Source organism: Phoca vitulina, unplaced genomic scaffold, assembly GCF_004348235.1.
Source record: "Phoca vitulina isolate PV1807 unplaced genomic scaffold, GSC_HSeal_1.0 scaffold18, whole genome shotgun sequence".
NCBI classification, from domain to species: Eukaryota; Metazoa; Chordata; class Mammalia; order Carnivora; family Phocidae; genus Phoca; species Phoca vitulina.
This window is the reverse complement of record NW_022589721.1, coordinates 30,470,903-30,497,297: the sequence shown is the minus strand read 5'-3', so window position 1 is coordinate 30,497,297 and position 26,395 is coordinate 30,470,903. Positions and strand designations below refer to the sequence as shown.

Below are 26,395 nucleotides of genomic sequence, written 5' to 3'. Positions count from 1 at the left end.
TGATCTTGAGGCGGTGTGACATGGGAGAGAGAAGATTATGGTCTCAGACACCTGATGGGCCCCCCAGAACCCTGTGACTTGGCGGAGTTTGACTCACCCTTGGAAACTCAATTTCTCAACACGAGAATGGGGTAATATCTGCTTTTAGAAAGGATCTCAAGAGTTAATATGTATAAAGACAGTATAAAAATAGACCCATAGCAGCACGTGATACAGTATAGTTCCCCCCCCCCCTTTCTTTTCTTGGCTATTTTTGGGGATGTGTGTCAAAGAAGACATCCCTGTCTTTTACAAGAGTCAGATAAAATAGCTTATTTGTGGGTGCTCAGCAGTGAACTTGCTCATGGAGCTTAGCTCAATGGGTTATTTTCAGGACCTGATTCTTTTCCTGTGTATTTTCCATTTGGGTCCCATCCAATTATGCGGGCTCAGTGCTGCGCACCCACCCCATGCCTTCCCACCAGGCAAGGGCTGCCAAGCAGAGAATAAAATCCACTCCCCCTTCCTCCCCTAGGAGCTGTGCATCCAAATCCCAAGAAGCCCAGTGCATTAGCAAATAACATGGGGATCCACGCAGACTGCAGCATCAGCTGGAAGGATTAGACACCAGGTGTTCCCTTCAAAATAAGCCTTTCTGTGCAAAGACATTTGCAGAAACTAGAGTTCAGGAGCAAAAGGAGCTGACTGCATGAAAAATCATGGGAGGCCAGGGTCCCTTTCCCATTAGCCGGGCCCCTCCCTCCCTGTGTGCAGCCCCACTCTTTCCTGCTGCACCCAGGTGGCTGGAGCCTCAGATTTAGAGTTGGAGCTCGCATCCCCTCCCCATCGCAAGCCAGCAGCTTTGCCCTACGGGAATTATTTTCCCCTGTCTGATTTTCGGCTTATCTGTCAAAAAGGGACACTAATGCCTGCCTTGCAGGGTTGCTGAGAAGATTAAATGAAATAAGCATATTAAAGCCTGGAGCGTAGAGCCTGGCACAAAGTGCTCGGTAAAACCCTCTGTTGGATTATTTTACTTTTAGTTTATTCACATAATTAAATTGAATGTTACTCCGAAAGCCCCCATGTGGTCTTGTGGGTAGGACATTGAATGAAGGGTCTTAGGTGTGGTTTTGTTCTTGGCTTTCAGCACTAACCTGCTGTGCGACCTTGAGTCAGACATTTGCCCTCTCTGGGTCTCAGTTTCCCCGTGTGTATAAAGAGGATAGGATGAGATGGTGCTGGGGCCTCCCCTCAGTCCTTTCTCTGCTGTTTTCCCTGTGATATTCCTGTCACTGCCCGGTGCAACCAGGGGCATTTGATACATGCTTGATTTATTAGTCCAGATTCTCCAGAGAAACAGAACCAGGAGGATGTGTGTATGTATACACACACACAGATGTATTCTAAGGGATTGTTCTGTGTGATTATGGAGGCTGGTAAGTCCAAAATCATCAGGTTAGTCCAGCGGGCTGGAGACCCAAGCACGAGTTGCAGTTTGAGCCCAGAGGCAGTCTGACCCAATGACCAGATGCTTTCTTCTTGGTGCCGGGGGGGGGGGGGGGGGGGGGGGGGGGTCAGTCTTTCTATGAAGATCTTCAGCTGATTGGGTGAGACCCACCCCGATTATGGAGGATAATCTGCTTTCCTCAGAGTCTGATGATTTAAATGCTAATCTCTTCTAGAACATAACTTTACAGAAACACCTAGAATAGTGCTTGACTGAGGAGCTGGGTATTGTGGCCTGGCAAAATGGACACATGAAATCTGCTATCACACTTAGTAAATGTTCAGGTCCTGGCAAGCTCTCATTGAAGATCAGGAATCCAAATCCAAATAATCCCTTTTTCCCTCCAGGTACAGCCCCTGCGCTGCCCCCCACCCCCAGCATCACTGAAATCCTAGCATTGTTCCACTCCCTGGGGGCAGGATGACAGCGCCCGGTGGAGAAGCACGGGCTTCAGGATTCTCTGTCCTCAGAGCTCGGCCTCCATGGGCAGGGACATGACTGCGCCGTGTGCTCCTCCGTCGGTCATGTATTTAGCCCCTACTGTGTGCTGGCACCTGTGGACCCCAGGGCTAACACGAATGCACCTCGGTCTCTCCCTCAGTGGGTCCTGGGGCCTAGTGAACGAGACAAAGCAGTAATTGAAGGTTTACAATTCTGCACTAGTGTGTAAAGTGAGACGCCAATCATTTTACATCAGATGTTTGAACACCTGCTCTGTTAAGCCCTGGACGCACGAGGGCTCCATCTATCTCCTCGACCTTGTATTTCCTTTGACAGATGAGGAACCTGGGACAGAGTTTAAGTTCCAGCTCTGCAGTTATACGGCTGGGCAGCCTCTTGCCCTCTCTCCACCCGGGCTTTAGCCATGAGGAGGTTAATGGTTAAGCAAAGAAGGGGCAGGGACTCCCACTCTGCAAGGCTGGGCGTGGTTCTGCTTTGTCCGCTTCTGTGTGCAGGGCGCAGGGCGCAGTGCATGTGCTCGGGAAGCCTTTGTTGAAGGAACAGGTCAGAAACCGTGGAATCTGAGAACATCTGAATGCAAGAGAACCAACGCCCTTGCAAGTAGACTGCTAGATATTTCACTTTCCAATTGATGTATTCTAGCGGGCAGTTTGAGCCTCCCAGGTCCTTGGCTCACCCGTGGAAATCACAGAAGCCATGCAGAGCAGATGAATGTGTCTGAGATGAGTGTATCCGCCACCAAAGTGAAACCCCTCCATCCTCAACATGACTTAGGACATGCTTTCCAGACCCAGGAGCATGTCATTGAGAGAATATTCTAGATTGCGGATCTGGAGCTACTTCCTCTTTAAGTCGGATTACAGAGAATTGTAAAACAGCATCATCCTGGAAGAGAGTAATGCCCCCACAGCACAGGCACATGGAGTGCTGAGCTTTACATAACCTTCCATGTTGAGCCCCGTGTCGTGATGGGCCCTCACTGAAGGCAGGCACGTGTCTGGTGGGGCTGGGTGGGGATGGAAACTGAGGCATGGAGCTGCCTTCCAGACAGACATCTCCCACCTCCTAGGCATGCTCCTTTTTTACCTCTTTGCCTCCATTTTTATTGGGCTCTTTGTACTTTACCCTTGCTTTAAATTTACCCTTGCTTGTTACTGTAAACATCCTCGTATTCCTTTCACGAGGATCCAGAGTCCCATAGCTAAGGCCCAGACCATCATTACTGCTATGTGAACACATCACTAGATTACCTCTGGCATGTGATGTCTCCATGAGCAGAGATGCTGTCATTGGTCTATTCACTCATCTGATACTCATCAAGCGCCTACTATGTCCAGGGATGGGACAAGGAGTTGGTGACACAGCGCTCATGGGAATGGCAGCCTCAGCCCCCACCTGGTGGGCATCTTCATTTCTGTAGCCCTCGGTGCCCATTCGAGTTGCTGGCACACTGCGGCTGCTCACTCAGTGTTGGAGGTACCGATGAAGGGAGATGGCGTAGCATGAGGTTCTCGATCCTGTATGAGGGGTGACCACTGCCTTACCCCTAAGACACAGTAGACCCAGGACCCAGTGACTACAATACTTTGGGGACTGATGGAATGTTTTAATGTCTTGTAAAATCAAAAAGTGTGTGTGACTAGCTAGCTAGCTAGATGATAGGTAATTATATCAATGCAGTCATGAAAATAGAATTTTAAATACATTTTCTAACAGATGAAAAGTGCCTGGGGACCACAAAAGGCATAATTCGACTTTGGGAACAATTAGGATTAGTCCCCATTTTTACTTCCTGATGACTGACATAAGGAAGCAGAACCCAGTACACCCAGATAATTTCCCTGCGGCGGGCAGGTGCGCACCTAGAACTCGGCTCTCTATTCGGCCCCATGCTTCGCTGCAGCTCATTTCTCCAGCGGGACACCTGCTCGGGGAGCATGCTGCATAAGCTTCAGCGTGGGGGCAGATAGCTGAGTGTGGAGGAACAGCTGTTTGAAATCTGGGAGCACCATGCTCTAAGGTTCACTACCTGGGGAAGAATCAGAAGTCATCGGGAAAACACAATAGTTATTTAACGAAAAACCTGTTTTATGGTTTAAAAAAAATGTGTTTAATGATGTTTGCTGTTTCAAGAATTAAGATGTCAAGCACTGTTGTACTTACCCTCTCCACCAGAATTAACTTAAAGCTTTCTCATTTAAATGATTGTCTGATTTACTAAAATCTTGCAAAACAAATAACAAGTTGCTCTCCGGCGCACAGCTATGATGGGCTTTGACTCTCTGGTGCGTTGCGTTCACACGCATATGAATCTGGCGGCATTCCACAGGTCATTTCCACAGAAGAATATAAATCCCTGAAAGTGGACTTTTCGTGCAAAAGTCTACAGTATTGCTTATTTATGCACCATCCTGTTCATGAGAAAACGGCCTTTATTCCACATCGCCTGCCTCCGGAGGCCTTCTTCCACTCCAGGGTTTCTAGGTGTGTGGGATGTCAGGTGGCCAGGGTGGGTCAGAGCATCCCTTCCCGGACTGCCCTGTGTTTGCCCCCCTCTCAGGGTGCAGGGCAGCAGACACCAAGTGCACACAGACTGAGTGATCGGCAGGTGAGCGGGCAGCAAGGTGCACAGACAAGAACACTGGGTATGAGTACGGAAACCTGGCAGGGCTAAGGTCAGATTCTTCCGCGGATGACCTGTGAGAGCTTGGCAAGTCATGTGACCACTCTGAGCCTCTGTTTCTTCTTCTTTTCTTAAAGGGGAGAATGAAACGTGTTCACCTATAAGGTTTGCCTGGGACTCAGGAGGGGAAAGAATTTTCCCCCTTTGAGCATCCTTTTCTCCCCACGCCCTCTCCCCTCCTGCTCCCCCCCCCACCCCGGGATGGTGTGATGACGTCACCACACATCACAGTCACCATTTAACATAATTATGTCAGCTAAATGTGTTGAGCCCTTACACGTGTTAGGCTCTGTGCTGACCATTTTTACTGTGCTTCTTCATGGCTCCTGGAGTAATTCACATCATAGAGGTACTCTAGTAACTTCAGGAAGTTGCTGGTAGTTGGGCAGCCGGTCTCTGGTGGGGCCTGGATATGTGCCCAGGTCCCACTGCATCACCTTATGTCCCCTTTGAATCACTGTCACCTGCTCTCTCCTGGAGCACTCCCAGTAAGTGGGTGGCCGTGTGCGGCACATTGGCCACCGAGCATGCTGGTGGCAACAGGTGTCTCTGTTGGTGTCGGCTCCTTTTTGCAGTTGAGGAACCTGAGCCTAAGCCACGCTTTGCTCTCATTGAGACAGCAGTTATATTTAACACTCAGGTGGAGGAGGAGTGGAGCGACCATCAGAAAGTCAGCCCCAGACCTACCCTCGTGGAGTTTGCAATTTAGCCAGAAAAAAGAAAGAGATTGAAAAAGTAATTTTTAATTACAGGAGAGAAACATTAAGAAATAATTTGTCTCCAGTGTTGTAGTTGGCTGGAGCACAGAAGAGAGGGGCTCACCACCGGGGTGATCGGTGGAGAGCTTCCTGGAGGGAGGGACTTTAAGCAGGGAACAGGATGTAGGACTCTGAATCTATATCTGTCTCTTGCCATGGACTAGTAGTTTCCTAAGTCCTTTGTCTTCCAAGACCAGACATTGGTAGGGGCCTTCCAGATCCTTTCGCTTTTTTTTTTTTTTTTTTAAGAGAGGGAGAGAGAGAATCTCAAGCAGGCTCCATGCCCAGCATGGAGCCCGAGGCAGGGCTCGATCTCACGACCCTGAGATCATGACCTAACCTGAAATCAAGAGTCAGATTCTTAACTGACTGAGCTACCCAGGTGCCCCTGGCCCCCCATTTTTAAAGGAGAGAGTGTCATTTCCTTGAAACTTGAATTATTGCTTTACTTAACATGTTTTTACAGAGCACGTAATTTGATGACCCTCGTGTTGGGGCGGTATGCGCAGCCTAGAGAGGCATGCTGACCCCGGACAGGGACTAGCGCTCCAGGAATCATCCATTTGCTGGTGGTGCCGGCGGTCCGCTAGGGAAGTACAAAACAGGGCCAGGTTCCTGAGACTGGGACGCCGTCCAGAAACACTTCCCAGAGGGAAGGAGCTCTACTCTGAATCCAAAGGAATGAATTGTCAGTTGTGGAGGGAAGGGGTGAGGAAGAGTAGCATCAGGGCAGAGGGCAGTGAGGGAAAGGGCGTGCCACATTGGGGGACTCGGGGAGGTCAGTGTGGCCAGACCCGGGGCTGGGAAGGTCACCAGTGACCTGATCCTCGGAAACCCTGTAACCTGCTTAGCCACGGCAATGTTGCGTGCAGGGGATCAGCGCAATAGGATGTGTCATCCTTCCTGTTGCTCTGTCCAGGATTGATTGGCAGAGGTAGGGCTGGGGCAGAGACGGGAGGTCACAGGCTGTTGCAGTGGTCCACTAGTGAGTGCAGTAGAGGCCCGCGCAAAGTGGAGGTGAGGCAGACGGAAGAGAGAGAGAATGGATGTCCTGGCTGTGACTGAAGTACGGAGGGAACTTGAACAATAAGCACGTGTGGTGTCATCTATCATGGGGTGTCAGGGCTCCATGGTGAGCTAGCTCCTAACAAGGAGAACCAGCAAACGTGATTCATGCTAAAGTGTGAATGGCTGAGATCATCCATTTTGGGTGACCCTACTTTAGGCATTTACATTTTTTAAAAGAGCATTTAACTCAAAGAGGGGGACATCGCCTGTTCTCTCTGCCTAGAATATCCTTCTCTGACCCTCTTTGATCACTCTTTCCCCTGGAAGAACTCCTCTTTATCCTTCAAAACCCACTCCAGTGATCACCACTGCTGTGAAGCCTTCTTCGACCACTCAGGTACACTAACCCACTGTTTTCTCTCCTACATGTGCACTTTGGACAGGCCTCTGCTGTCTCGTCTGAATGTAATGATTGCTTCATGAGTCACTTTGTTCCACTTAAAAGCATTCCATGAGGGCACAGTCATTCATCTCGATGCTCCCAATTAAATCACTCCAAGGACATTTTACCCTTCAATCCCAGGATGAATCACAGTTGTCGCCTTGAGGAAGCAGACAGATGACAGGCTTGCTCAAGAGCCAGAGTTTTAAGGAGGAGTGGGATTGGGGACCCTGGGAGTGGGCTGCCAGTCTCCAGAGCTCTTTGCCATTTTCCTGCCTGTGCCCTCCTATGGATGTCACAGCCTGTCACATGGAAGTCTAAATCAGGAGGATTAGGGGCTGAGAGGTCAGGGCTCCATGCGCTGCCCAGGCACCAGAGAGAGTTGGCCTCTTGGGCAGATGTCACCGTTCGCTGTTGTCTAGCATGCTAGCAGCCTGCCAGATATCGTATGAAAGTTGCCTCCATCGTCACGAGCTCAAGAGCCAGCAACGGGGTACCATTGCGTTGAGGAGGAGGTCACGGAGAAAACGTGTAAGCCGGAGAGCCAGACACTTGCATTGAGGCTGATGTGCATCCCATATCTGTATTTGATCCTTCATTTTGTAAGCATCATATTGCATATTTAACCTGCAGTGCACGCTTGACTCTGGGAGTTTAGCTAAGAGCAAGATATACATTCAAGAAAACACACCATTCTTTACTTAATATTGTCATGAATGTCGAGGAGCTGCTATTATGTGGAACCTGGCCTGGTCTTTGGTACAGAGGAGCTTCCCTGAGCAAGGGGAATTTAGGCTGTGATGTGAAGGATGAGGCACAGCCAGAGGTGAGGGGGGACGTAGGGCTGCCCTGTACAGTTGTGTAAGTTGCACACTACACAAAGACACCTGGTGGAGCAGGTGAGTTGGGGCTGAAATCCTGCCCACTCTCCACTTGCCAAGCTGTGCATCCATGGGGCTTTGTCCATCCAGATGAGGGACGTTCCCTCTCTCCCGTTCATCCACCAAGGAGGGAAACTCTGGTTAGCACAAAGGCAACCTATGAATTAACAGTGGTCCTGGAAGGGGAAGAATGTTTGAGCTAAGTGTACTGTGGCAAAGGCCCTGGGGTGGGAAAAAGTGATGTGATGAAGATGCTGTAACCCCGGGCTGGGACCTAGTGACTGAGAGAGGAACAGATGTGAGTGAGTCTCCTGAGGACAGGGCTGAGGTGGGGGGTGGGGAGGGGGCTGTCCCCTGCAGGGACCTGCAGACTGTGTGCTCAGGGTAGCAGGATGAGCTCCCAGGGTGACTGATGAGCAAGCAGGGCACGGATGTGGAGCACCTAGACGATCCTTGGCGGGGAGTTTGGGGCTCCACACACCACGGAGCTGCTCTCTGGCACTCCATCAGCTTCACCCGCAGCACCCACTCCCCCTCAGGGTCGCTGGGCTCCAGCCAGCACCCCGCACGCAGCCGTGCTAGCAAGGTGGTGGTTAAGAGACGAAGCAGAGTTCGAATCTCACAGGCCCTTGGCAGGTGTTAGATCTGACGCTTGTCAAGATGCGCCCAGCGTTGTGTGAATTTGAAAACCAAGTCTGAACATGAAACGTTTCACTCCAAATGTGAGTCCAAAATCTCTGAACCAGGTCTTGCTGAATGGCAAGAGCCTGTAATTGACTCTACCCAGAATACTGATAATTCATGTGCTTCTTTCTTGCCACCTAGCTGGGCAGATATCAGCCAGTGGACATAGAGCAGGCCTTTTCTATTTAATGTGGTCACAGTGGAAGGGACACTGTTGTGGGAGCCAGGATTTCGAGCCTCTAAAACCGGTTGCCCCCAGAGAGGGTGCTGTGCCCCCCGGCAGAGACAGCCCAGGCAGATGGGCTAACTCTGGAGATGCAGAACCTCAGTGTGTGCCGGGGGACGGGACGGTGGGGAGGGATTAGGGCATGGCTCCCACATTCCCCGCATTCTTCCCAGCTACACCTGCAGTTCCCTTGAGGCCCTGAGACTAGGCTCAGGTCAATGAAATGGGGACAGAAGGTATACAAGTCTCTTTCCTCCTTACTGTCCAAACATCTTGCTTGATCCTCTGGGCCTCCTTTCTTCGATGGTGACCTCAGGAGTCACGTGTTTGGGACTGAGGTGGCACAAAACGAAAGAACCCAGATGAAAAGAGACTGGAGGAGAGCCACACAGGAGATCCACTGGCTGGTATCAGACTTTGGGAAAACAGAAAAAAAAAAAATGATGTGAAGTAACAGATTTATGGATTGCTTATCACAGCAGTTAGTGTTACTTAAGAAAAACACTTGCTTTCTATGGTCTGGCCTTAACAAAAACCTAAAAGCATGGCATGGACCCGAGCGATCGGAAGTCCAGAAGTGGAGACTTCCCGGTCGGAAGACAGAAGGTCAGCGATGTGTCTGTGTTCCCTGTAGCTGTGTTTGGTGAGGGGCGACAGAGACATGAGCTCGGGAAAGAATTAGCTTTCACGCAGACATAAAAGGGGACAGAGAAAACCCATGCGGACATGTGGGGACTGGCAGAGGTGGGAAAGCCTCTTTCTTTTTAAACAAATGCATTGAGGTCATTTTAAAAACAAACAAACAAAAAACACAAAAATTTTGACAGACCCCAAGAACACTTCGCAGTTGAATAAAGCCACAGTGACTGGAAGCAAACACCAGATTAATGCCTCAGCTCTCCTACATCGTGACCCAGAAAGCTTCAAGGCATCTTCTGCTTAGTTTCTATAGAGACCTGGGGGCAAAAAACCCAAAAATAAACAAACAAAAAATAACAAAGAAATGCAGCAGACTTAAGAGCACAGGGAAGAGACTGGAAACCAATAGATTGACAGTCTACTAAATTTTCAAGAAAACTGTGTTGCTGAAGAAACCACAAGCTGGGACTGCAAGACTGTTTGGCCATTCAGGGCTAATCTGAACCCTTGGGCCCCCCTTGCAGCATGTGTCGCCCAGGGACCATGCTCTCCCTGCCACCCCAGCCTCCCGGAAGGCAGACCCAGGGACTGGGGGTTGCGTGGATCCAGGGGGATGGACCAGGGAGTTCCATCATGGATTTTGTGCCTCCTCTAGAAACCTACAGAGCTCAATCTGCCGTGCATCCCACACTCTTCTCTATCCCTCAGGGGAGTGTCCGTGTCAGTTACTGCTTCTTGTTTCCACCATTGCCCGTTGTGGAGGCCAGTTAATTGATATCCTTAGGTCTTTGGTCATTGGAATAATAAGCGCCATATCAGACCCAATGTCAACTGTACCTTCCGCCACCCAGAAATCCTCAAGCTGAAATACGAGGCAGTGAATGCCTGGGACCAGGGCCTCCCCCCTTGCACGAGGGTATTGTAGGTGGAGGGAGAAGAGTGAAGCAGGGTTGGTGATCAGGACCACAGAGGTGGCTGACTGGCTGTGTCCTCATCAGCCTCGTTTCTCTGAATGTGTACATGCAAAGATGTTTTCCCAAGCCTCCCTGGCAGTTAGTTGAAGGCTGTATACCTGGGTTTGAGCCCATGGAATACTTGAGAATTGTTCCTTAAAAATATTCTGCATGATGCCCCAGGCTATCTGTTCATTCTGTGGCACCTTTGAAGGGTGCATGTCAAAGGGTGGGAGCGTCCCAAGTTGGGACGCCCCTGGATCCCCGCTTACGGGAAAACTGCCCACAGCACTGCTAACCCACAGTGGCCTTTGTGTGGGTGATGACTCAGCTCCCGCAGTGTTATGCACTGAGAGCTCAGGGCTGTTTGTTAGTGTAGTGCTGTCAGACCTATCCTGACTGTAACTGTGGGTCTCCAGAGAAAGGCGACCATGTATATGCCTCTGCTTCTCGCTCCTTGGTCTAAGATGTTCGCTGGTCCAGGCAGGGCAGATGCTGCAGGCAACCGGCTGGAGAGAGTCCTGGGAACCAGGGGGTCATCAGGGCCCCTCCCCACCATGCCGGCACCACTTGTAGGCCTAACTGTCCTCTGCCCTCCTTCCTCCTTCTCCCGGTCTTGCCCTGGACTAAAGATCAGCTTGCAGTTTTGAGAGGAAGAGGGAGAAATTGAGATAGACAGCCTCAAGGCTGGCCTGTGTGCCACACCCCCCAGTAAGCTGACTCAGGTGTGTCTATTGTTCAGCTCCGCCTATCAGACCTACCTTGTCAAACCCAGGTCTATCCATTGCCAGCATATACCTGTCAAGCTTCACAGCTTCTCTGCTCTCAGTGTATATGGAAAATAGGTATAGACATCAGAAGTCCAACAAATTTGTACCTCTTAGTAGCTCGGTGGTGGTAGACAAACTTGACCATGGTACCAGGCCACCGGCAGAGAGAGCCTCTCCCTGGGGCGGCCCCCTGCAGTTGGGGAGACAGCAGTAATTATAAACCAGGAGTGCACAGCAGAATATCCTGGGAAGCCATTTAAAATATTATGCCTATCTGAGCTCTACTCCCAGGGATTCAGCATCGCTAGGTTGGGGTTTAGACCACAGTATTTAAAAAAGTCTCCTCAGGTGATTCTGATGCATCCTCCGGTTGAGGTCTCCTGGAATGGCCCAACAGGTACAGACTTTGGAGTTGGACACACTTGGGTTCCAACCCAGAATCTGTTACTCTAGTCCTTGAGCTCATCACCTCTGATTTAGAGATAATGCACACATAGGGCGCTTGATAGGGAGTCAGAGCTCCAGAACATCCCTGGCAATGTGTCTGTGAAGAACGCAGTAGACGCTCCACCATATAAACTTCCGCATATTCTCTTAGTCATCCTTTCTTCCAAAAGCCTCCCAATTCCTCCCCTCTCCCCTGGCCCGAGGCTGGGTTAGGAGGCCCTTCTCTGGGCCCCAGATAACTTCTTGCTTACTCTTACCATGGCAAACTTTGTATTTCCTTGGCATTACCTGTTTTCTGACCCATTTCTTGCTAGACTTTGAGCTGCGAGACCACAGGTGTTGGGAGCAGTAACTGTTCCTCCAGAACAACAGTTGTCCCACAAATGGACCCAAAGTGAGTAGCCATTGTCACAGGGCAGTTGGTGCCCTCTCTACGCTTCATCTTTTTTAATGCCCATGATAACCCTCTGAGCTAAACCTCATCACCTGCATTTTGGACACAAGGCAACTGAGGCCCAGAGAGAGGAACTTACTTGCCTCAGGTCGCACAAATAGAAAGGGGCAGAGGAGAACTCTGTGTGGCAGACTCTGTGTAAGACCTGTGTGCTATGTGTGTAACCTTGAAATCAGCATATGGAAGGACCTAGTCCACAGTATAAAGAGCCTCCTCTCTCTCTCTCTCTCTCTTTTTTTTTTAAGATTTTATTTATTTATTTGACAGAGAGAGACACAACGAGAGAGGGAACACAAGCAGGGGGAGTGGGAGAGGGAGAAGCAGGCCTCCCACCGAGCGGGGAGCCCGATGCGGGGCTCGAACCCAGGACCCTGGGACCATGACCTGAGCCGAAGGCAGACGCTTAATGACTGAGCCACCCAGGCGCCCCTCTCTCTCTCTTTTTAAGATTTTATTTATTTGAGAGAGATAGAAAGAGAGCATGAGCTGGGGTGTGGTGGCAGAGGGAGAAGGAGAAGCAGACTCCCCACTGAGCAGGGAGTCCAACGTGGGACTTGATCCCAGGACCCTGGGATCATGACCTGAGCCAAAGGCAGATACTCAACCGACTGAGCCACCCAGGTGCCCCAAGAAGCTCCTCTCTTTGGGACAGCAGCCTCCATGCTGCCATGCACTGTCCTTTGGTGGCCTTTCCCTCACCTGCACCTTGTACAGAACATTTCTTTCTCCTAAATGTAGCAGAAATGCTCCCTGAGCCTGTTTGTGCTCATAATTGTTCCATCTGAGAAAATACAAATTATAATTTGAGCATAACTATTCACCGAGGAGTTGAAGACTTGGCAAGAGTTACCAAAAAGAATAATTTTATTTTCTGGCTTGAAGGAATCCCTGGACCAGGAGCAAAGAAATCCATATTTAAATTGGACTCTGTCATGACTAGCTTTTGTCCTTGAGTAATTCAGTGAACCTTCAAGACTTAGTCTCCCCTGGTCAGTAAAGTAATAGTAATACTTGTCCCCATTCTTCTTCTTTTTTTTTTTTTTTTAAGATTTTATTTATTTGACAGAGACACAGCGAGAGAGGGAACACAGGTGGGGGGGGTGGGGTGGGAGAGAGAGAAGCAGGCTTCCCTCAGAGCAGGGAGCCCAATGCAGGGCTCCAACCCAGGACCCTAGGATCATGACCTGAGCCGAAGGCAGACGCTCAACGACTGAGCCACTCAGGCACCCCTGTCCCCATTCTTCTTTAACATATTCAACAACTTGGCCATCTCAGTATATTCTGGGACTGTGTTAAAACTGCAGTGAGTAAGACACATGCTGTCCTGGCCTCACAGACAAGTGGGGCACTGGCGTGGCCCCTCTGAGGGATATATTAAATATCTAATTATATCAATAAGACATAAGTTATTGTTGTGGTCAGAGTTCTAAAGAAGCAGAGCAAACAATGCTATTCCACCCTTTCTGTTATCACATTTACATCCTTTCTTATCACTTCCTGGTCCTGCCCCTAACTCTGTCCTGCCGTCTTGCCAGGCATCTCTCCCATCTCTCTGTCCTCATCTCTCTCCCTGCTTAGTTGGCTTCCTCTTCTGACCCCCTTTTCTCTCTGCTTCTGCCTCCTTCTCAGCTCCCTCCCCGTCTCCTCCTACCTCTCCCCCACACCTCCACCTCCCCTCACTACCTCCCCTCCTTTTCCTTGCTGTAACTCCCTTTGCTGAGAGCACCTCTGCCACCACGCCCCAGCTCATGCTCTCTATCTCTCTCAAATAAATAAAATCTTAAAAAGAGAGAGAGAGGGGCACCTGGGTGGCTCAGTCGTTAAGCGTCTGCCTTCGGCTCAGGTCATGGTCCCAGGGTCCTGGGTTTGAGCCCCGCATCGGGCTGCCTGCTCCTCAGTCTGCCTGTCATCTGTGTCATTTTTGCTTTAGTTTCTACTGTTTGACTTTTCTCCTCATTATGCCTTGTATTTTCCTGGCTCTTTGTATGCCTGGTAATTTTTGATTCAATGTCAGGCATTGTGTTTACCTTTTCATTTTCATTATATAAATAATATAAAAATATAAACATGTATTTATAATAACAAATACATATAAAAACAAATACACATATATCAATATATATACACAGAGAGAGAGCTTTGTTGTGGGATGCATTTAAGTTATTTGGAATCAGTTTGATCCTTCCAGGGCTTCCTTTTAAGGTTTGCTAGGGGCGATGAGGGAAGTCTTTCCTCTAGGGCTAATTTCATCCAGCTGCTGAGATAGTGCCCCTCTGAGCTCTGCCCATCATCCCATGGATTGTGAGGTCCCCCACTCTGGTCTGTGGATGTACCCATCATTGCCAATTGTGTACCAGCTCTGGGAACTGTTTCCTCTGCTGTCATCCCTGGTGCTCTGTCTTGTGATCTCTGGGCCCTTGGTGTCCTGAATTCTCGGCCCCATCTCCTTGACTCAAGGAGGCTTCCAGGATTTGCATAAGCTCCACCTTCTTGTGTCATGTCCTGGAAAATTCCTGCAGGCAGAATATGAGGACAGTAGTAGGATTCACTTCAGTTGTAGTCTACGCAGCCTGATGGCCAATGTCTGAAAACCATTACTTCATGTTTTATGTGGATTTTTAGTTTTACAAATGAGAGTGTACCTTGGTCTCTGTTACTCATTGTTGGCTCAAGCAATCGTCCCTCCTTCCAGCCCCCCTTTTGGCAGCATCTTTAAACATGGATGTAGGTGCAGATACTGTTGTTGCTGTTATCCTATTTCCTGTTTCCTTGTAAACCAGGAGCTGAAATCTACACAAGCTATTTGAGTAGAGGGCTTGAAGATTAATTTTCTTGGAAGTCTTTTGTGGGGTAGAGGTCTATATACATGGCTTCCTTTTATCCTCACCACTACCACACCACCATCATTATTGTCATTGATGTGCCAAATAACATTTCTAAGCTCTTTACATTGATTTACTCATTTAATTATAATGATAGCCTCTGAGCCAGGTTATCATTTGTGTCACTTTTAAGATGAGGAAAGGAAAGCACAGAAAGCTCATGGAACCAGCCAGCGGGCAGCATCTAGAATACGAACCTAGGCTTCAGAGACTCCAGTCTCCACAACAAGGCTATTTGCTTCTTACTAGCAGCTGAGCACAGCAGGGCCTTTCCAGGCTGAGCCAGAGCATGGAACAGCACTGCAGCTATGACCAGAGTCATGTTTGAACTGCCTTTAGAAGGAACCCGGGTCTGGAGGAAACGGCGGGTTGTGTCTGGATTCCAGGCTAGAATGATGATCCAACCATGAGCCAGGAGGTTCTTGTCATCTTTGGGTAACCCAAACATAGACCTGCTGGAGTGCCTGCAATATCCACCATGAACCCTGGGGCCGCGTTGCTACGTTCTGTTCTGGACTCTGCTGCTTCTTGTGCATGAGCAGGTGTGTGAGGGTGTGTGTGATTCTAGGCAAGTTGCTTATTCTTCCTATATCTGAGGCAAACTCATCTGTAAGATACAAAAAAAAATATTATTGTGTGGAAAACTCACAGATTTGGGGTGAAAAGTAAATGAGTTAATATATTAAAACATGTAAGATAGTGTGAGGCACAGGCCAGCCTCCCATGAGCTGTTACACTGTCTGTGGTTTCTGGTAACTGCTAATCCCCAGCACAAGGGTACCCACGTCTCTCACCCAGGTAGCTCCTAGAGGAAGGGAACAGAACGGGCAGGTGGCAATCAGAGCAATTCAGGCTGGAACTCAACCCAGGGAATGAAAGCAGGAAGGGGGGGGCATTTTATCAGAGAATAAATAGGTCTAGATGAAGGAGAAAATCCAAGGGTGACTCCTTCTGTTTTTGATGAATTAGGGAAGGTATGGCCTTTCCCAAGTTACTTTAAACTGCTCTTTTGATATTTTCTTAGTCTCCATCTCAAATATTTAACCAGATTTGATGTGCTTTACTACATGATTGCTGAGCGCTCTCCCTGAGTTGACTAGGGCTCTGGGCATTCACTGGTTCCCAGTAGGCTTTTGTAAAATGACTGAAGGCAGGAAGTCAGTCCTCTGGGATGAAAGCTTCCAGAGGCGGGTTCTGGGCTTGGCAATTCTAGGAACCACAGGAGGACTGGCTATTGTGATCCCTTCTCCAAAATATCAGCCTGTTCTCCCCATCAGTGTCCTCTTTTCTTCCTGAAAAATGAGCAGGACAAAGGACTATTCCAGACCCCACACTTTGTATCTCCAATGTGATGCATAATTGAATGTGTTTGATAGTTTCTATCATCTTGAAAAATCGCTTTTCAAATACTGAAATAATAAAAGATCCATCAAAGAACAGTGGTGTGATATTACCTTCTGTTCCCATGGAGACCAAATTGCTGGTGTTCAGCTGTGTGATTATTAATGGCGTTTGCCCGTGTAATGTGTGTTGGCTCCGCCCGGAAAGTAGCACATGATATTTATCATCACCTGCAATGTGTTCGACTCATTTCAACTTATGTTTATCATTGGGATCTTAGAAATGGTTTTATTTGCTTGTTTGGTTCAATTTAATTTTCTTGAAGGGCATATTGCCAATGCCAGGTAAGCTGTTTCTGTGTTGCTTAGGCTGATGGGGAGCCGTTCTCATCATACATGGTGTGTGTGTGTGTGTGTGTGTGTGTGTGTGTGTGTTCAGGGGAGACAGGTCATTGAACAGGGTCTCTCGAGTGTAGACTCAGTGACCGTAGCACACATCTGGAGGCACTATGTTGTACACAGTGCTCAGTTTCTGCAGACATCGTCTCTTCTGAGTCTTCCACCATCCGCCAACATTTCTAAGCGTGAGGCCCATTCTCCAGGTGGACAAAGTAAGGATCTGTAAGGTTAGGCGTCTTTCCTAAGGGCAGTTATTTGAACTCAAATTCTGGCCTACCTCCATGTAATTCTGAAGTGATTGCTCTGTGCATTTTGTGTGTTGCACTAAATTACTTAGTAGTTAGCAACAGAACACAGTGCTAGCCCCACGCATTGTTCTCGCGTTTAATGTATTTGCAGTGACAGCATGTGGTGAATGTTGAAGAAGTGGTAGCGCTTTGTCTCCTGTTTTCCTTCTCTTGTTTTTATTTTTTCCCTATTTTTAGCACAGCTACAATTAGAAGTCATAGAAGTAGCATTATTCCTGGTTTTGCTCATGTACACAAAAGGTTTTTGGTTAACTCAAAAGCTACATTTGCATAGATTTAGTTTTTGTTTTCTGCCAAAGTCTCATTGCTCACATCGTTGGGAGTAATCTCAGTTATCATGTTTCCATAAACACGAAATTTGCATCCATTAGAGTCTATCAATTATCCTTGGTATGAAGGGATGTAGGTTAAATATGCCTTCCACTGAGAGTCCTGCTGTTGCTTAGAAGAGAGAGATTGTTTTTGTTATAGAAACGAGAATTCTCTCAACTTAAAAGCCTGCCCAGAAGAAACCCGTACGTTTCCTGTCTTCTTCCCATGGCTCTTTCACAGTAACATTCTATACCTTATCTCATCCCCACTCTGTCCCCCTCTCTACCAAAGCTCCGAGGAAGGGACCGTGTCTTTCTTGAACACCCCGTAGCTAGTGCCTTGAACATGGGAGTGCGCTCACTCCTTATTTCTCTGGGAAGTGCGGTGATGAGGGAACAGATGAGTAACCAGGTGAGGAAGGGCAGAGCAAGGCTGATCTTTTTCCCATCTTATGGAGGAGGTTATTGAGATTCCAAAATCAGTTCTTCCAACACTTAAGTTTTCTAAAAGCTCTTTCAACTATACCATGTTGTTGTCTAGATATGAGTATCCAGAGATATATGGATAATTCCAGCCAGAAAGCACATTTCCACATAGTTACCACTTGTTTAAATGTAGATTGCAGAAATACTTAACAAACTCGACGTAAGTGGTGTGCTTGCCAGGTGCCAAAGGGCGATGGCGATTTTGATGATGATGTTCGTGACAGCCAATGCTTGTGTTGATGATCTCATGAACCCTCACAACAACGACAAGGCCACCGCGGCTGTAACAATGGTATCATCAGCAAACAGGCACAGAGGTTGTGTTATTTGCCCAAATTCACACCGGTAGTAAGTGAAGAAGTTTGGTAGACTCCATAGCTGAGGGCCTGAGTAAACTCTGCAACCCACTAGTTATGGGGTCTCAGGCCTCAGTTTCCCCCCTTACAAAATGGTGAGCCTTGTGGCTCTCTTCCAAAGACATAGTTTATGCTACGTGAACACACTTCTTGCAGTGTCCACCAGGACAAAGGTTGCTGTGGGTAAATCAGACTTTGGGGAGCTGATTCTCCCTCCCCAGCATCTCCTCCATCACCAGCCGGTCAGCTCAGTATAGAAGCAGTGACAGCTTCCAAGTGCCATCTTGTTCACAAACATAAACAGCTGAGTGACCACATCTATTCCTCCCCTGAGCAAGAAAGGCAGAACATGAGAGTTTTGTTTTGTTTTGTTTTGTTTTTCAGTTTTCCCCGGCCCATCTTTCAGGATCCAGAATGAATATTCCTTTCCCCAGGAGGCTCTGCCTGACCACCCAGACTGGCTCAGGGCTCTCACGCCCGCGTGGTGCACTGCCCACCCCATTGGACACCATTGTCTGTCTTCCCTGCTAGACCCAAGGCTCCAGGGCAGACTGTGGCTTCCTTCAGGAGGTGGTCCTCCTCGAGTGGGCGAGCACCTGCACTCGGCAAATACCAGATGCATGAGTGCTCGTAAAGTATAATCAAAGTCCGATCCCTGAGAGCAGGAGATACGCCCTCTTTTATTGAACACCGCCCCCCCCCCCCCCCGCTGAGTTGCCATAAATCATGTTGACAGTGACTTCATAGCCAGTTTTGTTGGCGTCACTTACAGTTTTATTGGCGACCAGCAACTCCCTACGTGCACTCACCCCAGACCTCCTATTCCTAAAGTAGACTCAACAATGCAGCCCTCCTGGAACCTTGTCTTCAGACCACTGCGGGTATAGATGGGCTGCGTGTCTGCAGGCGCGGGGCTGTGCCGGCTGTCCCTTCCACGGTGGCAGTCGTCTGCCCCAGGATTTATTGGAGACGAATCTCATCCCTCGCTGACTTCTGCCATACTCTCTGCTTCACTGGCTGCCTTCTCTGGGTAGCAAAGAATCCTGTTCCGTGTTGATCTCATTCACTTTCCCAGGAGAACTTTAGACGAAGCCGATGCTTGCTCATGGCTGCTGGAAAGTCTGCTTGCAGCTTCAGGGAATACTCTAAACTTTGCTCAGCGTTGCCTCTGGGATGTGAGACTTCTGGGGTGGAAGCAGGGCAGGGAGCATGCACAGCCCATGCACACCTCCCAGGATGCCTGACCTGCACTTTTTGAGAGTCAGCACCGCTGTGGCGAGTACTGGGAACACGATCCCTGAGTTCCACTGTGCTCTCTGTCCCAAAGCCCTTTGGCCCTGGTATTCCATTGAGTATCATCACAGCCCCGGGATGGGTTAACCCCTCTCATAGAAGGGGAGCCTGGGGCCCCGAGAGTGGATGTAACCTGCCAAGGCTTGTCCCTGTGGTAATCTTCGGGTGCTGGATTGAAGCCTCCCAATACAAGTGTTCAGTGTGCTACCTCCCAGCTGTCTCCAGTGATGCCGGCAGTGAATTCACAGAGACATAAGGGCTGTGGTTCCATGGCTCATATTCAGGCCACACTCCGTGCTTGCAGTTAATTAATAGAATAATATTCGCCAAACTTTGCAGAGTTCTTACTCTTTTCCAGCCCGTCTTAAGGCTGTGTGCATATTCTCGGATTTACTCTTCACTCGCCCCCTGTGAAGGAGCTAGTAGTATTTCCCCTATTTTACAGATAAGGAAACTGAGGCCTGCAGAGAGCAGTTGGCCCAAGGTCAGGAAGGTTGTGAATGATGGCGCTGGGATGCCAACCCCAGGGATGGGGCTCCAGAGATTTCATCTCAGACACTGCGTCTCCTCATCTGGGGCCCTGTTCCTGGGACCCGGGCCTGTGCTCGGTGTTGCTTATTTGAGTGAATGTCCAGGAACCTCAGAGTCATCCTGGGCCCCTTCCTCTCTTGCACACCGATGCCAGAGACGGGCTCCCGCAGATCTGTTGGTAAAGTATCTTCGTATCTTCGTTTTCACACCTCTCCTTGTCCCTCTTCCACTTCCTGTGCGGACGCTTCCCGCTGCACAACACACAGCTTCAAGACTTACCTGCTTTCTTTTGATTCTCTTCCCTCCTCACTGTCTCCCCTTGGCTCCCATGAGCTGGTGAACCTGAAAATCATCCTCGTGACAACGAAGAGAGGTCTTGGTGCTGCCTCCGGCCTCAAAACCTAAACCCATCTTCATGGGTCGTCCCCGCATGTACACTCTGCCGACATCATCTCGATTTTATTTTTGCTTCTGCCAAAGGTTGACCTTCACATATGGAATGTTCCGCCTCCTACTTTAACCACTGATTTCTTTTAAATAATAAGATGGCCTTTCCCTGACTGCCCCAGGATGGGTGCACATGCCTTACCCTGTGCCACGTGGCCTTGTGTGTAAACTTGATCCTGGCGCTTACTGAGCGGTACCCAAACCGTCCGTCTCTGCCGCACATGCCCGACCACAGGGGCCTTGCACCCAGAAATCACGTGCCAATAATCCTTCTATTCCCTAGCCTGCCCCAGAAACAACAGCCACTAAATGGCTCTTGAGTAAATGCGGGCATGAGTGGCTTGGGCACCATGGTAGCATTTCCTGCATTCTACTTAATTCCAGAATATTGCTGGTTGTAGTGACACTTACTATACTCAGGCTCAAAAACATCCCGAACTCTTCTTGAAAGAGGTTTTTCTGCCTCAGAGTAGAAATATTCCTAGCAGCAGCATCTGAGTCAAGGAAATTAAAGAGTAGCTCCCAAAAGGGAGGGCGTCTTGTTGACTGGGAGAGACGGCGGGGGGCTCTGGCCAGCCATCTGGGACACGGGTGTGGGGAGGTGAAGGCTCCGAGCCTGGAGGCAGGCAGCCTGGGATGGCAGGCCAGGTTCAGGGTAAGAGCAGGCTGGTGTTGGGCAGTGAAAGCCAGGCCAGGTGAAGCCACAGGGAGGGTGGCCAGCTTTGGTCTCTGGAGCAGGGGCTTCTGTAAGGGAGTGGGGGCCACAAGCAGAGTCTCTGGGTCGGGTTGGGGGCTGACTTCTGGCCGCAACATCCAGGGTGGATGGGGCGCTCACGTCCATCAGCCCCTCCTGTTCTAAGTGGGCCCCAGCCCGGTGGAGCTTGCTGCCTTCTCTCTGCTCCTCGGTGAGCCCACGGCCCTTACGGTTCTGGACAGTCTGCTAACTGTTCTCTTGTTTCTTTTCTCTTCTTGCACCTGCCCTTCTCTTGCTTAAATCCACAAGCAGCAGCTTGCCAGCAAGATAAACTCCCTCAATATTGTATCCTCAACAAGCTAAAATCCTATCCCCAAAAGATGTTTCTGCCAGATCCGAAAGCCAAGTCTTAAAGTTTTGAAGACATTACTTAAAACAAAAGCGAATTACACGAAAATGAAAACAACACACAGAACGTAACCTCCCTTATCGTTGCTCCATCTGCCCACCTCCTATCGCTCCTGAGTGTGATCTGCTAATGAGGAAAACCGAGATGACGCTCTGTAACACTATAATGGGATTAATAAAAATAATAGAATTAACCATCATGATAAGAATATTATTTTATTCATTGTATCTACTATTTATGAAGTAACCAAATAATGCAGTTAATCTCTACCAGGCATTTTATTTGTCATAGAACCGATCCTGTCAACAATCTTATAGATGGTATCGCATTCCAAAATTGTTTTAATAGAGAGACTTGGCGTGTACATGGGTGCAGCGCTGATGAGCTTACAATTTGCAAAGCTAGTGTTTGAGTTCAGTTTGACCCCAATGATGGACCAGATGCTCATTTCACACAATGCACCATCTCTCATTTTTAAAGCATCACACGTAGTGACTGGTGATTTTTAAGAGACATGAATATAGATGATAGAGTTGGAGAAGAGTATTTTTTTTCTTTAAATCCGAGCCTTCCTCCAGCTAGACTGTAAAACTACATTCATCAGAAAGGTGTTTGGGCTTTTATGATGATCTGACAACTAAATTGCTTGTTCAGTGTGAGTTGTGTAATGTTGTTCTCAATTAGATTAAATATTAAGAATCCAATTTGCCAACTGCTAACAAAATTGCTGAACATTGTGCACAGTTTGGGGAATTGCTTTTAATGAAGAACAAATGGAAGTAAAATACCAGAAACTGGAAGTGCCAACGCTGGAAATGTTTCGATAGATGGATCCAGCGCTTTCCGATGTGGAGTGTTCAGCGTTTTCTGCACTGGAGTGATGTATCAACTGCAGTCACCTCAGTTGAAGAATCTACTGTCTGCAGAGTCCTTGTTAATAAACACAGCGGTAAAGTGGCCCCTTCACATCGTTTGGAGGCTCTGTGTACAATACTGAAAAGAGAAAGGCCGGAGGGTGACCTGCGTTGGGAAGACTGCAGGGAGTGGGTTCTGGCCTTCTCTAATTTCCTCTTTCTACGCCTCAATCTCCTCAGATCAGAGAAAAATGAGGCAGCCTGTACACAGGATGATCGCTGGTATTATCATCCTCACTCTGCCTCGTCCTCCCTGCCCTTCAGGACTCTTGTTGTCTCTCCCGCACCTCTTGTGTGTCCCCAGAGTGCGATCTGTTCTTTGCTGGGTGCCCATTCTTTAGCAGGTGCTCTTCTAAGCACCTTGCTTCCATGACCTGTCTTAGTTGCTCCTCACCACAGCGCTTGGAAATAATTGCCTTTATTACAGGAGAGGCAGCAAAGAATCACAAATACGTGGTGGGCTCTGTACCCCATAGAAGGTGCTCACCACATTCGCCAGAGTACTACCACGTAAGAAGCCGTCGATAGATGCAGACCAGCTTGGACGACAAGTCAAATGCCCTAGCCTCGATGAAGAAATGTCACAGTGAGACGTCAATGCAGTCGTGTTGGTGGCCATACGTTTAATAGCTTCATCTTGAACCTGAGGCAAATGCAAGTAAGAAAACTGCACAGCAGTATTTGATTGCACATGGCCAGAGACGTGATCCAAATTTTACTTAAAATGTGCTCAGCTTATTTTTGGTCTATTAACTTTTTAAATTTAATTTTATTATGTTATGTTAATCACCATACAATACATCATTAGTTTTTGATGTGGTGATCCATGATTCATTGTTTTCATATAACACCCAGTGCTCCATGCAGTACATGCCCTCCTTAATGCCCATCACCAGGCTAACCCATCCCCCCACCCCCTCCCCTCTAGAACCCTCAGTTTGTTTCTCAGAGTCCATCGTCTCTCATGGTTGATCTCCCCCTCTTCATTTTTCCCTTCCTTCTCCTAATGTCCTCCATGCTATTCCTGGTCTATTAATTTTGACAATTTCTTTTTCATAGGAAACTCAATTCCCGACTCTGTGTCTGACAGATCCACCCCTCTGCCTCCTCATCCATAGAATGAGGCTAATAATGACCTATACCTTACATGGTTGATTTAAAAGCTCTAGATAAACTAATATCTTATGCAAATACTCTTGTTTTGGTTTCTACTATTGCCATGATCATTCCAATGAAAGCCATACTTGCTTTGAGCTGGTTTCCTATAATAGTAATTACCTATTAGAAGTAAACATTCTAATATGGTAATATTGATGTGGTGGCCTCCCATTTGCCTTAATAATCTCTCAGAACAGAATCATCTGTTTAGCAGGGGCCAAGAGAGGGCCCACATTCACTGAGCATCTTCTACAGGGAGGCAGGAATTGGCAGTGATTAGGAGTGTGGGCTTGTGGATCAGGCTCACCTCATTCAGCGATAGCCATGCCCTGTACCATACATCTGACTTTGAGAAAGACAGTCACTGTTGCTTCCCCCATCTCACTCCTGGACATGAGTCTGGGTGCTCTGTGTGTCTCAGATAAGGAGGCTTATGAGGAGACACATCGGTCTTTGTATGTTTGCTCTCAGAACATAGAATCCATGTTCAGTGCTGGTTTGTCTGGTCTACCTTCCAGGTTCCCTACAGAGTGAGCCATATGGAAAGAGCCTACCAGGTGTGCCGGGGGGAGAGACAAGGACCAAATCCACATGAGAGACCTCATAGCTCCCAGTAGGAGAGTAATTACAGATGCTGAGTCTATGTCTGCCCTGGTGTTAGCTGAAGGAATTTAATACCTTTCATAATTAAAATAACAAAAGCATAGAATTTTACACCTTGAAGAGACCATAGTGAACCACTCCAGCTTCCAAAGTAGAAACAGTTACAATGGTCGCAGTGTCCCACTGAGATTGACAGCTTGCTCATCCTGCAGATACATTGGAGTTTATGGTCTTGGAACTGGCCTCTTGAGGATGGGTGTAATAACCGCTCGACCCTTCACATACTGCATAATTAATCCAGCATTTCTGATGGCCATTATCCCTGTTCTCACTGTCTTGCACTCAGTTAGGAAGACTTTGATTCTGGTGAATTTGCAATAGTGCCCTGTGGGATGAGAAAGCATGGCTATACTGTATTGGAACCCTGGACTTGTCTCTTAGTAATTATGGGATCAAGGGCCATTTACTTAATCTCTCTGGGCTCATTCCATTTTTGTAAGTTTACATTATGATTTCGACTTCCCTGAAGGTTTGGAGGACCAGATGCAGTAGCTACCGTGAGAAGCCAGCATCCTAGAAGAGCCTCAGCACATGCCTTCCCCTCCCCAACTTGACAAGCACAATGGCACACATTTTGTACCTTTCTTATGTGTCTCTGGATTCCTGAGAATTGAGTTTTGATGAACATGGTATGCCTGACCCTCCATGACCAGATCCCACCTGTCCATCTCCCTCCATGTCTTGCTTTTCTCTCCTGGACTCATGTGCCTTAACATCATAACATGGATCCCATAACTGGGATCATGATGCTACACGGAGTTGGGTTGATCCCATTGACTTAGTGAAAAATATAAAGAAACTCAATGGGACTCTGAATCATAATACTTATCATGTGAAAATGTAGTTCTCTTAAGTCAAATAGATCAATAGCAGCAATATATATGCATTCACCTGAAACACATCACAGGCGTTAAGGTAACTTACAAGACGGTGATGATTTAGGGTCAATATATCAACTTACTTAATTACTAATGAATTATTGCCTTTTAAAGCTCTAAACAGGTCAAAAATCTCTTGGTAATATAGGAATTGACCAGTTTACCAAAGGAAATGCCATGAGGTACATCAGCAGAAGGTTTCTTATGGAATTCTTACCTGTAATAACCATAAGACTAAGGCTGCATATCTGTTGTGCTCTGCAGAAGGTAGAGAACTACCCCCTTCACCCTCACTCTTGACCTGTGAGGGCACCTAAGTCCCTGTCCAAGGTGTTAGAGCTGGGGAGTAACAAAGGTCAGATGTGACCCCTGGCACCCAGGTCATTCCTGTAATTCCAAGTTCACCAAATGTGTATGGGACTCTGTTGCTTTGTCCCCACAAAATACAAGTAAAAGCAAGCTGAATCAAAATGGTATCTTTTAAAAAATGTTGTTTAAAACAGGCTTATACACAAGAGAGAATTAATATTTAGGAATCAGGAATGAAAACAATGGCCACTGGTCTTCTGAAGCCTTCTGCCCAACACTGAGCGGCTCTCCTTGTGGGCTCCCTCTGGTCCTGAGCACCAGGCAGTACCGTGTCCACAGCGGAACAGTGTGAGTGCCAGGGACTCCATCCTCAGAGGAGATCAGATCTGCCGTTGGGTGTGAGGGGGACTGAAAAGTAAGACCATTTCCTCTCTACCCGAGTGCTGATCCAATCAGAAAGTAAGACAATAAGACAAATTGGAGATCAACCCAAGAGAGGACATCATGTAGCTTACATCTTTGATCAAGGGGGCTCTCGGATCTTGAATTCCAGAATGAACTACTTACCTGGTCAGGTACAGCAGTCCTGGACAGATGCAGGCCTCCCCAGCTGAGCACCTCCTCTGCCAGGCTTCCCCCAGGGCCGAGGGGGATGGAGACAAGTGCCTCCCAGGGAGGACTTACTATCAAGAAGAAAGACAAGGAAGATCCCAGTTTTTGACCCCCGACTCACCACGTGCCCAGCAAATGGGCAGAGAGGAGCCGGGGGTGTCATGCTAATGGGCGTTCCTGCACATTGAAAACATAGCAAGAGTGGAGAAGCCGTGTTCTCACACACACGTGCCTCTGGACGCCCTCGCTGGGACCTGGTGCGACCGCTCCCCGTGATGGCCCTTTAGAGAGCTCTCGCAGCTCTCAGCCACATGACTGGGCACTTCCTCATTCTGAGTGTTGCCTCAGCAGCCGCACAGATGCGTTGCTCCCATGTGAAGGTAGCTGGGAGTCGACGAGTTCTATTCTGTCCCCGATTCCCAGGAGGGGAGCTATGGGGACAGCAAACTTAGGGAGGGAGAGAAACCTTAAGCCACATTCACTCCTTTTGTGGCCGGAGCTGCACAGAG

At 48.3% G+C, this 26,395-nt stretch overlaps 1 protein-coding gene across 4 annotated transcripts in view; it reads left to right on the top strand.

Moving 5' to 3' along the window:
• FAM135B (family with sequence similarity 135 member B) overlaps nucleotides 1–26,395 on the top strand; it is a 281,089-nt gene that overhangs the window by 202,216 nt on the left and 52,478 nt on the right. The gene's annotated exons all lie outside the window — the stretch shown is intronic.